This window comes from Pleurodeles waltl, chromosome 7 (genome assembly GCF_031143425.1).
Source record: "Pleurodeles waltl isolate 20211129_DDA chromosome 7, aPleWal1.hap1.20221129, whole genome shotgun sequence".
NCBI classification, from domain to species: Eukaryota; Metazoa; Chordata; class Amphibia; order Caudata; family Salamandridae; genus Pleurodeles; species Pleurodeles waltl.
In genome coordinates, this window is record NC_090446.1 from 400056539 (window position 1) to 400072025 (window position 15487).

Sequence of the window (15487 nt, forward strand, 5' to 3'; positions counted from 1 at the left end):
TCCACCTCTTCCTGATGTCGTCCCGATTTCTTGGGTGCTGTCCCACTGCATTGACCCTGTCGACTATTCTTCACCATATCTCCATCTTCCTAGCTATGGAGGTGTGCTGCACCTGTGATCCAAATAGCTGTGGCTCTACCCGTACGATTTCCTCCACCATGACCCTGCGCTCCTCCTCCGAGAACCTGGGGTGTCTTTGCCGTGCCATGAGGTGGTGTAGGTGATGTGTGGGGTGGTGTTTGTGGTGACAAGTGTGGTGATATGTAGTGGTGTGTGGTGTTTTGTGCATGGAAGTTGTGTGAGTGATGGTGTTGAGTGCTGTGGCTGCTAGTTTGTGGATGGTGGTGTCTCTCCCTGGCCTTCTTTCAGATTTTTTTGTCGTAGGGGTCTGTGGGTGATGTGGGTGTGTGTTTTATATAGTATTGAGTGTGTGGGAGTGGTGTGTGTATGTGTATCAGGTGTGTGTCTTTCGAATTGTCCAATGTGGTGTAGTTTTGGAGATGTGTGTGTATTTTGAGCGCGGCGGTGTGTACCGCCAATGGAATACAGCAGTTGAAAGACCGCCATGTGGATTTGTGGGTCGTGATAGCATGGGCGTATTTCTGTTGGCATGATGGTGGAGGTTTTGTTTTCTCCAGTTTATCACTGACCTTTGGTGTGGCGGACTTGTGTGGGTGTCTGAATTTTGTCGGATTTCGGGATGTGGGTCATAATACCTGTGGTGGATTTCCGCGGCCATGGCGGTCTACTGCACGGCGGTAAGCGTCTTTTACCGCCAATGTTGTAATGACCCCCCTACTGTTTTTTTAATGCTTTCAAGACATGTTGCACAGAAGCGCAAGCTTAAAAAAAAAAAAAAAAGAAAACTGGCATGACACTGTCAGCGTTGACCACATCATAGTGATTGTTTTCACCCTTAAGCCATGTTGCGCAGCAGTGCTGGCTGTGCAACATGTGTAAAAACAACTAGGGGTGGGTGGGTGATCAAGCAACACAAAAGGTGAGGAAACAAAAGACAGCGGAAGGAGTGGGTGTGGGCTTGAAACACTGACAGCAGGAGTGTAGACTAGCAATGGAAGAAGGACACAGGGTATCCACCAAACAGACAGCAGTGGGGGTAACAAACAGCAGGAGGAGGAGGGCAAGGGGTAGCAACAAAAGTGTGCTGCATGGGAGGGGGGAGAAGGGCTAGGTGGTAGGAAACCAAACAGTGCCATGCATTCTTACGGAGTGCATGGCCAAAAGTAAAAAAACAAAAAATAACAAGTACATGGATCAGCATGTGGCCAGTGGAAGGACACTGGTCACAAACAGGAAGCTATGCTAGGTCCATCCTCCATAGGACAGAAGCCCCAGGAAGAACGCACAAGGAGATGAGCAGCCGGCATGAAGAAGGAAGCATGACCAGTAAGAAGGAAGGAAATGAGGGTCAATCAGTGGTAAGTACTGGTAAGTAACGGATGAGTTATAAGCCCATTTTTAAGCTTTTTTTATTTTTTTAAATAAACAATAGCTTCTGCTGACAGCTCAGACGCACTGTAGATGAGTATTAAAGACGTCATCAGATTATGGAGACTGTAAACTTTTACTCAATATGGGGGTCATTACAACCCTGGCGGACGGTGTTAAAGCCGGCAGACAAAAAAAGGGAATCAAAAAAGGGAATCATGACCCTGGCAGAAACCACCAACAAAGACAGCCACTTTAACACACCGCCCGCCACGGCGGTACAGACAAGCATCGCGGCGGTCACCGCCAACAGACCGGTGGAAGACAATGTACCGCCCATAGTATCACAACCCGCCAATCCGCCACCTTTTCCGGGGCGGTTTCACCGTGGATAAAAACACGGCGGAAACAGTGTCTGCAATGGGAAAACGCTCACCTGAACACATCCCACGAGGAAGGAGGACGCAATGGAGCTGGAATTACAAATCCTACCGGCCCTTGTATTCCTACTCATCTACAAAGACCAACGCCTGCACTGGCGAAGACAACGGTGAGTACTGCACCTACGACATAGGGGAGGCAAAAGTCAGGGGGACACACACGCAACACCCCACCCCCACCCTGGCATATTACAACACACACACCAATGCATTTAGAAACATCACAGTAGCAACCCACAACCCCCCCGGAAGAATGCAAAGACTAAACAAAATCAGTTCAAACATTGTAATGTATCAATATACATGTCTCCAATATATACAGATATATTATAAAATCAGTCAAAAGTATATACATTACAAGAAGTAGGGCAGATATGCACATATCAATGTCCGTGCACCACTAGTCCAAAAATGCATGGGCGAGGCCCACACAAGATACCTGTCCACAAACGGAGAGAACACTGCTGGGGCATCAGAGAGAAATACAACAGGCACCTCAGGGGGAAGGGAATGGGGGGCACCTCAGCCGGATGAATGCAAAGCCAGATCCTCGACGGGGCTCCATGCCCATTGATGTATCCTGGGGAGTGCAAAGCCACAGTCTCTCAAGTCTCTACAGTGGGTGGCTTGCCCACTGTTCCATCCTGGGGAGTGCAAAGCCACAGTCTCTCAAGTCTCTACAGTGGGTGGGTTGCCCACTGTTCCATCCTGGGGAGTGCAAAGCCACAGTCTCTCAAGTCTCTACAGTGGGTGGCTTGCCCACTGCTGTATTCTGGGGAGTGCAAAGCCACAGTCTCTCAAGTGGATAACAGTGGGTGGCTTGCCCACTGTTCCATCCTGGGGAGTGCAAAGCCACAGTCTCTCAAGTAGATAACAGCCTCCACTGGTCTGGAGGGGGACTGGTGCCCAGAGTGCTTCATCCTGTGAAGGACAGACAGAGTGGATGGATCTCTCCACTGGTTCTGGAGGGGGACTGGTGCCCAGACTGGATTAGTCGCCCAGTGACAGTTCCTGTCCCGTCACTGTCCCAGCTGCACATGGGACAACAATGCTTGATGTGGCGGTCTTTTCCTTCTGCAGCAGTGTATGCCCTGTTCAGCAGTGCTTGCCCTGTTCAGCGGTGCTTTGCCATGGCGGTCTCTGGACTGTTCAGCGGTGCTTTGCCATGGCGGTCTCTGGACTGGGCATTGGTGTGTGGCATGACGTTCTCTGGACTGGACATTGGTGTGTGGCATGACGTACTCTGGACTGGGCATTAGTGTGTGGCATGAGGTTCCCTCATTGCCCAGCGGGGCTGTGGCTGCTGGGGCCCTCCAGGGCACTGACTCCGGCAGTGGTCCCCTGACCAGTGACGATACTTGGGCCCTCCTGGACACTGACTCCGGCGGTGGTCTCCTGACCAGTGACGATACTTGGGCCCTCCTGGGCACTGACTCCGGCGGTGGTCTCCTGACCAGTGACGATACTTGGGCCCCCCTGGGCAATGACTCCGGCGGTGGTCTCCTGACCAGTGAGGATACTTGGGCCCTCCTGCACACTTACTCCGGCGGTGGCGGTGGTCTCCTGACCAGTGAGGATACTTGGGCCCTCCTGGGCAATGACTCCGGCGGTGGCGGTGGTCTCCTGACTAGTGACGATACTTGGGCCCTCCTGGGCAATGACTCCGGCGTTGCCGGTGGTCTCCTGACCAGTGACGACGGTGCTGGCGGTGGCGTCCTGACCGCCTGGAAGGATGCCGCCCTTCTCCGCCGTGATGCTCACACCAGGCTGTGCAGATTTCTTCAGGCCCTTCCCCACCTTTGGAGGAGTCACAGCTGACGCTGCAATCCCCCTGGGACCCCTGTGAGTTGTTTTGCCTCCAGGAGTCTTCACACGGTCCCGTCGGCCACTTTCCAACTTCAGAGCCTTTACAGGGGGTGGACTGCCAGTGCCTTGGCTCCGTGTCACTCTGCCTGCCCTGGTGGCCGGTGCACTCCACACACCTTGAACACGCACCACTGGTACTGGAGTCTTTGTGGCTGAGGCGCTACAACGGGACTGATGAATTGGAGGGGTGGGGGCAAAAAGGTCAACTTTGCAGAGGGACAGTTTCTGACGAACACTGGGATGGGTAGCTGGAGGGGGTCTGGGAGTGGAGGAAGAGGAGGTGGTTGTAGGAGGTGTCACTAGGTGTTTTGGGTGCAGGTGCAGGTACTGGAGGCTGTCGTGAGGTGGATGGATGTTGGGTGTGTGGGTGCCCGCGTTTGTGTACTTTGGGAGGGGGCGTCAGAGACACACTGGGAGAGGACACAGGGGACGTGTAAATGGTAGTGGGGTGGTGAGTGCAGGGGAGCGGGGTGTGGTGCAGCCTGTTCTTGTGTGAGTCCTGGTGCCTGTAGATGTAGTGCATGCAGGTGAGAGTGTAGACGATACTGGGAGGGAGGAGGCAGACGGCGAGGAGGGGGACACAGTGAAGGCAGTGGATGATGCTGTGTCTGCATGTGGGTGATGCTTGTGTGTGTGCTTGTGGGTTCTGTGGTGCCTATGTTTGCCAGAGCTACTTTTGTGTGTTGAGGTGTGTGCATGCTTGTCTGATGGTGTGGTTGGGATAGGCTGGGGTACAGGTGATTGGATCTGGGTGGAGGAAGTTGGAGGGGGGAGGCTAGACACAGGGACAATGGCTGCCATCAGTGCTGAGGCCAAAGATTGCAGGGTTCGATGAAGGGCAGCCTGACCAGAATGAATGCCCTCCAGGAATGCATTACCGTGTTGCAACTCCCTTTCTATACCCTGGATGGCATTCACAATGGTAGACTGCCCAACAGTGAGTGACCTGAGGAGGTCAATGGCCTCCTCACTGAGGGCAGCAGGGGTGACTGGGGCAGGGCCTGAGGTGCCTGGGGCGAAGGTGATGCCCACCCTCCTGGGTGAGCGTGCACGGGACGAACGCTGAGGGGCTGCTGGGAGGGCGGTGCTGGTAGGGGAGGTGGCGGCTGTACCTGTAGAAGTGGGGCGCACAGATGGTGCCGCCACCACAAGGGAGCTGCCATCGGCGGACGAGTCTGTGTTGCTGGTTGGTGATCCGGTGGCTGACGTGAAGCTCCCCTCGCCCTCCATCCCACTGGTGCATTCAGAGTCCATGGTGTGGCCCTCCATGGCCATGTGGGATGCAGCTCCCTCGTGCTCCGGTGCCACTGTACCTCCGCCTGATGATGCTGATGCAAAAAAAAACAGGGAGAGCAGAAAAGGGGGGGGGGGGAGACAGAAGAAAGACAGGTTGAGTGCATGGCATACCGCTACCGTTGGCGGACAATACAGACACAGCAGCCCCCTGCACTATGCCGTGCTCCTGGCCTCTACAGATGCAATTTCTGGGATCTGGCCTACATGTCTATGGTGGACATCTGCACACATGGATGCCACAGGGGCATGTATACCTGTACTTGGCACTCTATTGCAGTGAGGTAGAGTGCCACATGGCCTGCATTACGGAGGGGCCTAGCCTACGTATTTCTGCCTGGCCTAGGTACACCCACAGCCCTCCTCCCTCAGCCAGCCCCTCCACTGCGTGCCAAGTCCGCAGAATGAGGTTGTACTCACCCCCTCGTGTCTGCTGTAATGCCCTCAAGCGCCCATCCAACTCCGGGTAGGCCACCGCCAGGATCCGGAACATCAGGGGGGTCATGGTGCGACGGGCACCCCTCCCACGTTGGGAGGCCATCCCCAGCTGACACTCCGCCGTCTTCTTGCTACAGCGGCAGATGTCCTCCCATCTTTTCCGGCAGTGGGTGCCCCGTCTCTGGTGGACTCCCAGGGTCCGGACGTCCTTGGCGATGGCACGCCAAATGTCCTTCTTCTGGTGGGCGCTGACCTACATGACATGCACAAGTGAAGAAGAGAAGTCATTACCAACTGCACCGTCGATGTGAGTGTCCCCCCTCCCTACCCTAGCCATGTGGCACATGTATTCACAAGCATCAATGTTCCCTGAACTCTGCCCCCTCCCCTCTTACAACCAGCCCTCTCCACCCAGGCCTAGCCCATACAACGTGCTAACTGTGTACTAACCTGTTGGTCTGGAGGACCGTAGAGTAGCGTGTACTGCGGGAGGACCCCGTCTACTAGTTTCTCCAACTCCTGAGCAGTGAAGGCAGGGGCCCTTTCCCCAGACGCAGCAGCCATCGTCGCTTCCAGACCGAGGTCACAGCAGCACTTGCAGTGTAGGTCCTCTCCTGTCGAAGATCAGGTATCTAGTGATTGAACAGATAGAAAATGACGGTGACGTCCGCGGCGGTGCGTATCATCACCGGCGGCGCACTTGTTCATTGGCTCCTGGGACCCATAGGGTCCAATGGTAACTAATGCAGCATTGCGCCGCCGTCTACGACCGCCTACCGCGACGGTGTGCAACGGCAATGCAGTTACCCCACAATCCCATTGTCCCAGTTTAGAGGTCAGGCAGCCGCCATTTCAGGGGCCCACATGGCTTCATTTACTTCTGTGTCACACATAGCTAGGCCTACACTCAACACACATACAGGAAGGGTTTTGTGTTTGGTGTCGTGTTCTGTGTAATTGTGGGTACATACCTGAAAAAAAAGTTGACTCTGTGGTCGCTGCTGTCCTTCCTAGGCACCGTCAGTTGGGACAATTGAGAAGATGGCGTAATCCTCCATTGTACCGACCGCTGGTGGACCTGTTAACAATGGAGGAGCGACATTTAATTGTCACCTACAGGTTTGACCGTGCCACTATCCAGGAACTGTGTACCCAGTTGGAGCCAGACCTGATGTCACCAATCCGCCATCCCACTGGAATCCCCCCTGACGTGCAGGTGCTGTCAGTGCTCCATTTCCTTGCAAGTGGCTCTTTTCAGACAACAGTGGCCATGGCATCAGGGATGTCCCAGCCTATGTTTTCCAACGTGCTGTCCAGAGTGTTGGCTGCCCTGCTGAAACACGTAAGGAGATACATCATTTTCCCTGAGGTGGAAGATTTGGCTACAGTTAAAGGGGACTTCTATGCCCTTGGACATATCCCCAATATCATAGGTGCTATTGATGGGACCCATGTAGCTCTGGTCCCCCCCACAGGAGTGAACAGGTGTACAGGAACCGGAAGAGTTATCATTCTATGAATGTACAGATGGTATGTTTGGCAGACCAGTACATCTCTCAGGTAAATGCTATGTTTCCTGGCTCAGTGCATGACGCCTACATCCTGCGGAATAGCAGCATCCCTGATATGATGGGTCAACTCCAGAGGCACCGTGTGTGGCTATTAGGAGACTCTGGTTACCCCAACCTGTCCTGGCTATTGACCCCAGTGAGGAATCCCAGGACCAGGGCAGAGGAACGCTACAATGAGGCCCATGGGCGGACTAGGAGGGTGATCGAACGCACCTTCGGCCTTCTGAAGGCCAGGTTCAGGTGCCTCCATATGACAGGTGGTTCCCTATTCTACTCACCGAAGAAGGTGTGCTAGATCATCATCGCCTGCTCGATGCTTCACAATCTTGCATTGCAATGCCAGGTGCCTTTTCTGCAGGAGGATGGTCCAGATGACGGTGTTGTGGCAGCCTGTGGACCCTGTGGACAGTGATGAGGAGGACTCTGAGAAAGAAGACAACGACAACAGGGAGTCAGTCATACAGCAATATTTCCAGTGACACACAGGTGAGAACATTTTCATTTTTACCATTACATTCACTGTCACACGTCTTCCTCTATCCTGTGTGTAATTTCATAGCATTATTTGGTAACTGAGTTGTACCTTTCCAATACGGTTTCACAGGTGTGGTTACCAACGTGTGTCATCTGCATGCATCCTTCAAGGACTTGTGATGTGTGACATAGGTATGTTGCCTTTACAACTAGAAATGCATTTTGACACTGTCATTGATAATACATTTTACCAAATCATAGACTGACTCCAGATTGTTTTGTGGTTCAAGGGTGTTTATGTTTAAGTGCTCAAAAATGGAGGGGGCTTGTTAAATGGTGATGGGTAACAGTGGAGGAATGTCCATGGCAGAGTCCAATCTATTGGTCACACAGGTGCACTGCCCATATGGACATAGAAAGTGGAGCATGGGCAGTTTAATTCTGGACAGGGTAACAAAGTGGGACAGTGGGAGGACAATCAGGGTGGTCTCATTTCCAGGCGGGGGTCTTGCCATCTTGCTCTGTCCTGTTCCTGGATCTCAGGGCACGCTTGCGTGGTGGTTGTCCGTCTGCAGGGGGTGGGGTGCTGGTGTGGTGGTCCTGTGGCGGGGCCTCCTGTCCACTAGCGCTGGTGGAGGTGGTGGGCAGTTCATCGTCCTGGTTAGTGTCAGGGGCCCCTTGGAGTGCCACGGTGTCCCTCAAGGTCTGCTGTATGTCCTTCAGCACCCCTACAATGGTGCCCAAGGCGGAGCTGATGGTCCTGAGCTCCTCGCTGAACCCTAAATACTGGTCCTCCTGCAGGCGCTGGGTCTCCTGAAACTTGACCAGGACCGTCGCCATTGTCTCCTGGGAGTGGTCGTATGCTCCCATGATGGAGGATAGGGCCTCGTGGAGAGTGGGTTCCCTTGGCCTGTCCGCCCCCTGTCGCACAGCAGCCCTCCCAGTTCCCCTGTGTTCCTGTGCCTCCATCCCCTGGACCGTGTGCCCACTACCACTGCCCCCAGGTCCCTGTTGTTGGGGTGGTGGGTTATCCTGGGTTCCCTGTAGTGGTGGACACACCGCTGATTGACCTGTCCTGGGTACGGAGGTCTGGGCCCGCTGGGTGGGTGCTGTGCTGGTGTTACCAGAGGGTGAAAGGTCACTGTTGGGCTGTGCCTGTGAAAGGGGAACCGACTGTCCCGAGGCCCACGATGGTCCGGGCTGGTCATCAGGATCCAGTAGGGCAGAGCTGCTATCGTCACTGTAGGCCTCTTCTGTGGGGGGAGTGGAGTTGTCTGGACCCTCCGGGGAGGTGACAGTCCTTCGTGTTCCTGCAGGGGCATAAGTGCATGATTATTGCATGTGTGTGTGTCATGGTGTGTAATTGGTGGCTCACCATGTACCCCAGTGCAAGCATTCCTGTGTGGGGGTTGGGTGATGATGGTTGGGGGTGTGTTCTGGGTATGTGCAGTGAGCATGCTTTAGTGATGGGTGTCCATGCTTAGTTGTGTCATGCAGGGCTTGGTGTTGGGATGGGTGGTTTGTGTTATGAGTACATTAGTGCGGAGTTGGAGTGATAGGGGAGGGGGTGAGGGTGGGGGTGTGTGATAGCATGCAGGTAGGGTGGGGGATATGAAAGTTAAGAATTGTCTTACCAGTGTCCATTCCTCCACCGACTCCTCCGAGGCCCTCTGGATGCATGATGGTCTAGACTTGCTCCTCCCATGTTGTTAGTTGTGGGGGAGGAGGTGGGGGTCCGCCGCCAGTCCGCTGAACCGCGATGTTGTGCCTGGAGACCGCTGAACGCACCTTCCCCCGTAGGTCGTTCCACCTCTTCCTGATGTCCTCCTGATTTCTTGGATGCTGTCCCACAGCATTGACCCTGTCGACTATTCTGCGCCATAGCTCCATCTTCCTGGCTATGGATGTGTGCTGCACCTGTGAGCCAAATAGCTGTGGCTCTACCCGTAGGATTTCCTCCACCATGACCCGGAGCTCCTCCTCGGAAAAGCGGGGGTGTCTTTGGCGTGACATGGGGTGGTGTGTGTGATGTGTGGGGCGGTGTCAGTGTTGATGTGTGTGGTGATGTGTAGTGGTGTGTGGTGTTTTGTCCGAGGATGTTGTATGAGTGATGGTGTTGTGTGCCTCTGTGTGGTGAGGTTGTCTATTCTGTGCTGTCTCTCTGGCCTTCGTGACTAATTTTTGGTCGTAGGTGTTTGTGGGTGATGTGGGTGTGTGCTTTATATAGTGTTGGGTGTGTGGGAGTGGTGTTTGTATGTGTATCAGGTGTGTGTATTTTGAATTGTCCAATGTGGCGGTGTTTTGGAGATGTGTGTGTATTTTGAGCGCGGCGGTGTGTACCGCCAATGGAATACCGCGGTTGAAAGACCGCCGCGTGGATTCGTGGGTCGTAATAGCATGGGCTTGTTTCTGTTGGCATGGAGGTGGAGGTTTTGTCTTCGCCGCTTTAACACTGACCTTTGGTGTGGCGGGCTTGTGTGGGTGCCTGAATTTCGGCGGATTCCGAGATGTGGGTCATAATAGCTGTGGCGGAGTTCCGCTGCGCCGGCGGTGTATTGGCGGTCTTCTGCACGGCAGTAAGCAGCTTTTACCGCCAATGTTGTAATGACCCCCTATATAACCTTCTAACCTACTTTGAATACTTTGTAGAAACTAATGTGAGAAGACTACCACAATTGTGGCCGCCATTTGTGTGTGATATGGGCTAATCGATTAATGCAAAAAGATGAACTGTGAAAATTTCCTGCAACCGCTTAACTTTTCCTATTCCAAAACTCTCAAGTAATTCTTTTTCACAGACCAGCTTTAGGATGACTCGAAGGATATGGTTATTCCGCAACATTCCTCTATACTAAATGGAGCCCTCCTGCATTTCATCCTTAAGAACAAGGTATAAGACATCGGCCAAGCCTGCAGGAGTAAAGCCATACTGCAAGAGGAAAGCTCAGATCTCTACAGTAGTTGTGCTGCTCCCACCATCGAGATGGAAGCCTAAATGGTGACTTGTGGCTGAGGTTTCAAATATGTAGATTTCTCTTTATAGATATGAACGAATAGATGGGTGCAGTGGAGATTGCTGGGTTCCTACATGTATGCTGAATCTCAGAGAACCTGTCTACCTCCAACTTAGACCTGGAATTGCCTCGTGTGGCAACTCCAAGAAAACCGGCATGGGCAATGCGTGTCACCTATCTGTACCATTGAAAAGGCATCAAAAGTTAACAATTAGCTTCCCATTGATTTCCATATTTTCTCAAATCAGTGCTTCTTGTTTGCTTGGATGGCACATAGCTTTTTCCATGGTATATATGTGTCAGATTGTTGGCCACTATAGGCCCACAGTGGGGTTCTGGGGAATTCTTGTTTCCAAAAATGGGCGAGTGTTACTCCTAATGCCAATAGGAGGTTTCATATTAATGTGCCCTTAGGCATGTTTAGAGGGTATACTCTGTCCTCTCCTGGATGTCCCACGAGAATGACAGTGAGGTCTAGTGCCAACACCAATCCAGCTATAGCCTTTATAAGGGTCACTAGTTCTGCCCAATAAGGTTTTGGCTTACGACTGTGTTTACCAGTCATGGAGCAACATTTACCTTGTCTGACAATCCCGCTAGCACAGGTCCTATCCTCCAAACATTGCTCTCTTCTAGACCAAGTCAGGTTCAAATGGGTTAGGATTTTGTGTGCATTTTCTTTGTACTGGATACAAATCAAAATGTTTGTAACCCTGCTTCAGATGGTGTTCCACTCCTCCTTTAGCAGGGTGCACTCTACCTCCTCCTACCTCCCATATAATCATGTCAGATGCATGTGGAGCTCGAGCAGATTGTAGACTATAGACTTTAAATAACGCTTCTTGAAGAGGCCTGTGAAAATATGGGAGAAAGCTCCCTAATCCCCTTGTGCCTTATGCCAGTGATTCCCAACCTTTTGACGTCTGTGGACCCCCACTATATCATTACTGGAACCTGGGGACCCCCATGGAATCATAATTGGAATCCGGAGACTCCCCGCTGAGTCATTACTGAAAGCTTGGGCCCCAATCTGTTAATATTATTTAATTTTCTGAGCAGACCCCCTGAGGAGGTTTCGCAGACCCTGGTGTTAAGGAGAGATTTATGGAAACACAACTAAGTGGTTGAAACAGTGGACTGACATAAACTTCATTTCAAGATCATTGGAGGTCACAACTGCGATTTCAGGACTTCAGCTTGCAACCTCTGACATGTTGCTTTCCAGCGGGCTGCACATGACAACACCCACGTTCCCACGTTACAATTGTTTTCTCTCCTGAAGTGCTGAATAAGGAAACATGTGCATTCAGATTCTTCCACTGTTTATATATTTTTTCTGTTTTGCTGGTAAATGCCCTGCTTACTCGTGGGGCACGATCGCCCCATGGTCATAGCTTTCTGAGGGGGGGGGTTTACTCCCCTTAATGTATTTTCTGATAAATACTTGGCTACAGATGCTTTGAGTCAGATATTATGAACTGTCAGTGATGTAGCTGAACATTTAATAGAGTCCCTCATGTCACAAAGGCCATCAGAATATGACACTTTGGCCCATATTTAAGGATGGTTAGCGTAGCTTTAATGCCATTTATTTTGGCACTAACCTTACCCCTTATTTATATTTTGGCGCTAGATCCGTCTAGCATCAAAATATTGGAGTTGCCGCCATGCTTAGGATGCACGAGCCCACCTTGCGTCAATGAAATGCAGGGCAGACGTTCCCATCCTAAACACAACGCTAACGCCCTAGTACTATATTTACCTCCTGACACAAAAACAACGCTAAGGAAGCGGACTCTAAGACGCTAAGTTAACGCCTGGTCAGACCAGGCATTAAAAAGAGGCTCACACACCACCACTCATGGAAAACACACAGAAGGAGCTTTGGAAATGTCCAGGACAACATGGAAGTGGTATTGCTCCAGCTTGGTACATGGCGCAGACGTCTGCGAAGACAGCAGATCTCTCCACCAGCACTGCAGCAACCCCAAACACCACCACAGCAGCCACAAAGGCAGCGCAAAAGGAGGGAGAGGATCTTCAGGCAGCGCACAACCATCCTTGGAATGAGGGAACAAGATGTGGTCCGGATGTACAGACTCAACAGGAGTCCATGGTATGCCTGCTGCACCATATTGTGCCACACATCACAGCAAGGGTGCAAACTCCCTGTAACATTCCTCCCATGACAAAACTCCTCGCTGTCCTCCATATGATGGCGTCTGGATCATTCCAGATAACGGGTGCACAAGTGGCTGGTATCTCCCTGTCATTCTTCTCTGTCTTTCTACCAAAGGTCCTGGGTGCAATCCTACGCCTCCCACCCCACCACATCTGCTTCCTAAACACCCAGATTCTGCAGCAACAGACCAAGCAATGTTTCTATCAAATTGCTGGGTTTCCACATGTGCTGGGTGCAAGGACTGTACCAATGTGCATCTGGTGCCACCTGTAGCAACACAACACCTATATAGGATCTGCAAGCACACACTTCTATCAATATGAAGGCCATTGTGGAGCACTGTGGGCTCTTCACCAACATTCTTGCAAAATATCCCGGCAGTGTCCATGATGCATACATCTTTCGCCATTGCACCATCAACAAGCGGTTCCAGGATGGCCAATATTGCAATGGGCTACTCATAGGTAAGCCACCATATCAATCATAACACACAACTCACCAACCATCTAGGACAAACAAGACAAACACCACACTAAATAAACATGGGCAGGGCCACAGAAATGTACAGGCAACAAAACATATGCAACATGCCACACTACATTGCATGTCACAAACACATACACCCAAATGTACAAAACACAGCCACACCCCGACTGGCCCACCACGTGTGGACAGGTGAAGTAAAGTCCCCTTTGCACACAGAAGCTGATCACAAACCACTACAAGTGTCCACATGTTGACATCTAAATACAGATCACACACACACACATTACACCAATCAAAGAAGCACACAGGCATGTCAATGCATAGGCCATTGCTATTTTGAAGGAGTCACACCTAGGCAGTCCCACGTAAACCATGGTATGCAAGCCTCTGACAGAACCTAAATCAAATGATTCTGCCCCATTTCTCATGATTCAGCCCCATGGTCTTCATTGGCAGATATTTTTGTATAAGTATGTGACACAATGCAGCAGATAGATGTATGTGCACACTAAAGGTATGTCAGGTATGTGTATATGATATGTATTTGGTTATGGAACCCAAGTGGCCGTTGGGCACACCCCATTGTGGACTGTACCTCACGTATGTCACACACACGTTGGCTGTGGAGTGCGCAATGGGTTGCCAGACTAAATAATCAGCTATGAGTGCAGACTCACTATCCAAACACATGACTCATAGTCACAAACAATGGATTTACTGGGGCAATGCACCACCAAATTTTCATCTGGGTCAAATGTAGGCAGAGTGTCTAATGTTCACTTTGTAGATGAGGAGCACACTTGTCACACAAATCTGCTGCCTTGACACATGCCTAGAGCAAATCCTGGCAAACATGTGAAGACTGATGTACGGTGTGTGTCCTAGGTAGCAGTGGGTTTGCCAGTATCAACAATTCTTCGCACGTCAGCATGTATACCTAGTATGCTGAGTATAACTACATTACACAGCACAAAGCAATACACACCACTCATTGTCACTCACATGACAGAACAAGTGCGTGATAGCAACAGTTCCAAATTGTCCCATACATGTTGTGGCCTCCAACATCGCAATCAGGTGTGGGACGTGCTACTATGGTCAGCATTGCTGAAAAATGTCTGAGACACAACACCAAACTGAGTGGGAGTACACCTAGCCATATATGTTGCAATTGGCAAATTAACTGTACAGCAGTGAGATGATTTCACAGCTCAATCTCATTCAGTCTTGGTAAGAGTTACATAGTTTGTGGCATGCTGGAATAAATGCATACCCATGTTCAATGGAAGTTGTGGATGGACAGCTTCAAGACACCCACAGATACTTGCAAATACAACACAGGAGGTGAAAGGAAGACAACACAAGTGCTGTGGCAGGAGTAATGTTGTGTGTGTGGAACTCATTACATCTCACGAATACCGTCAATGGAACCGTAACTATCAAGTAGCCAGTAGAAGGAGATGTGTACATCTTTCAATTACACAAGTCACATGTTGCATCATGTCCATGTTTGACCAGACAATGTTGCTGTAGAAGATGTGTACAAAGTGTAAACAGCCTAAAGAATGGAAGCAATGTAGGGGGCAATATATGCCTTACCAGTAGTGCAGGAATACATGGAGAAGGGACACACATAGACCAACACTGACTGTACAACACATCAATGTCTACATGTGAACATTTAACATATGTACAGAGACGGTGGCCAAGTCAGTACATAACCCAGTCATGTTGTCCACTAGCATACTATGGTATTTGCCCATCACATGCCACCATGACAGGAGGCTATGACAGACAACACCATCTGTACCCTGGTATGTTTCTAATATTGAAGTCACAGATATACAAGCCCAACAAGCTGCCCAAGGAAACAACTAAGGACTTCAAAACATTTGTCACATGTCCCATATGTGCAAGCACCCAAGCTATGTACATGAGAGGGGAAAGCTGACATCAGGTACTGCAGAGGAAAATGTGATATCCTGGACTATTTGACCACAATTGTGCATGTGTCTGTCTGCTGAGAGTGTGCATAGTTCTGCTGAGTAGCAATCAAGAAGAGGCTAGGTCCCTGCTCAATAAACCCACACACCACTGCTCTCACTACATTAACTTATGACATTGTCAGGGGCCTGATTCATGTGTACAAGGGGCTGAGTAAACTGGAGCTCCATTAACTTGCCCCTTCACATGCAACCATGGGTTTGTGTTGCCATAGAAACTCACATAGTTGTGATGATGAGTAGACTGCAATCTGTGCCAGACTGCAACACT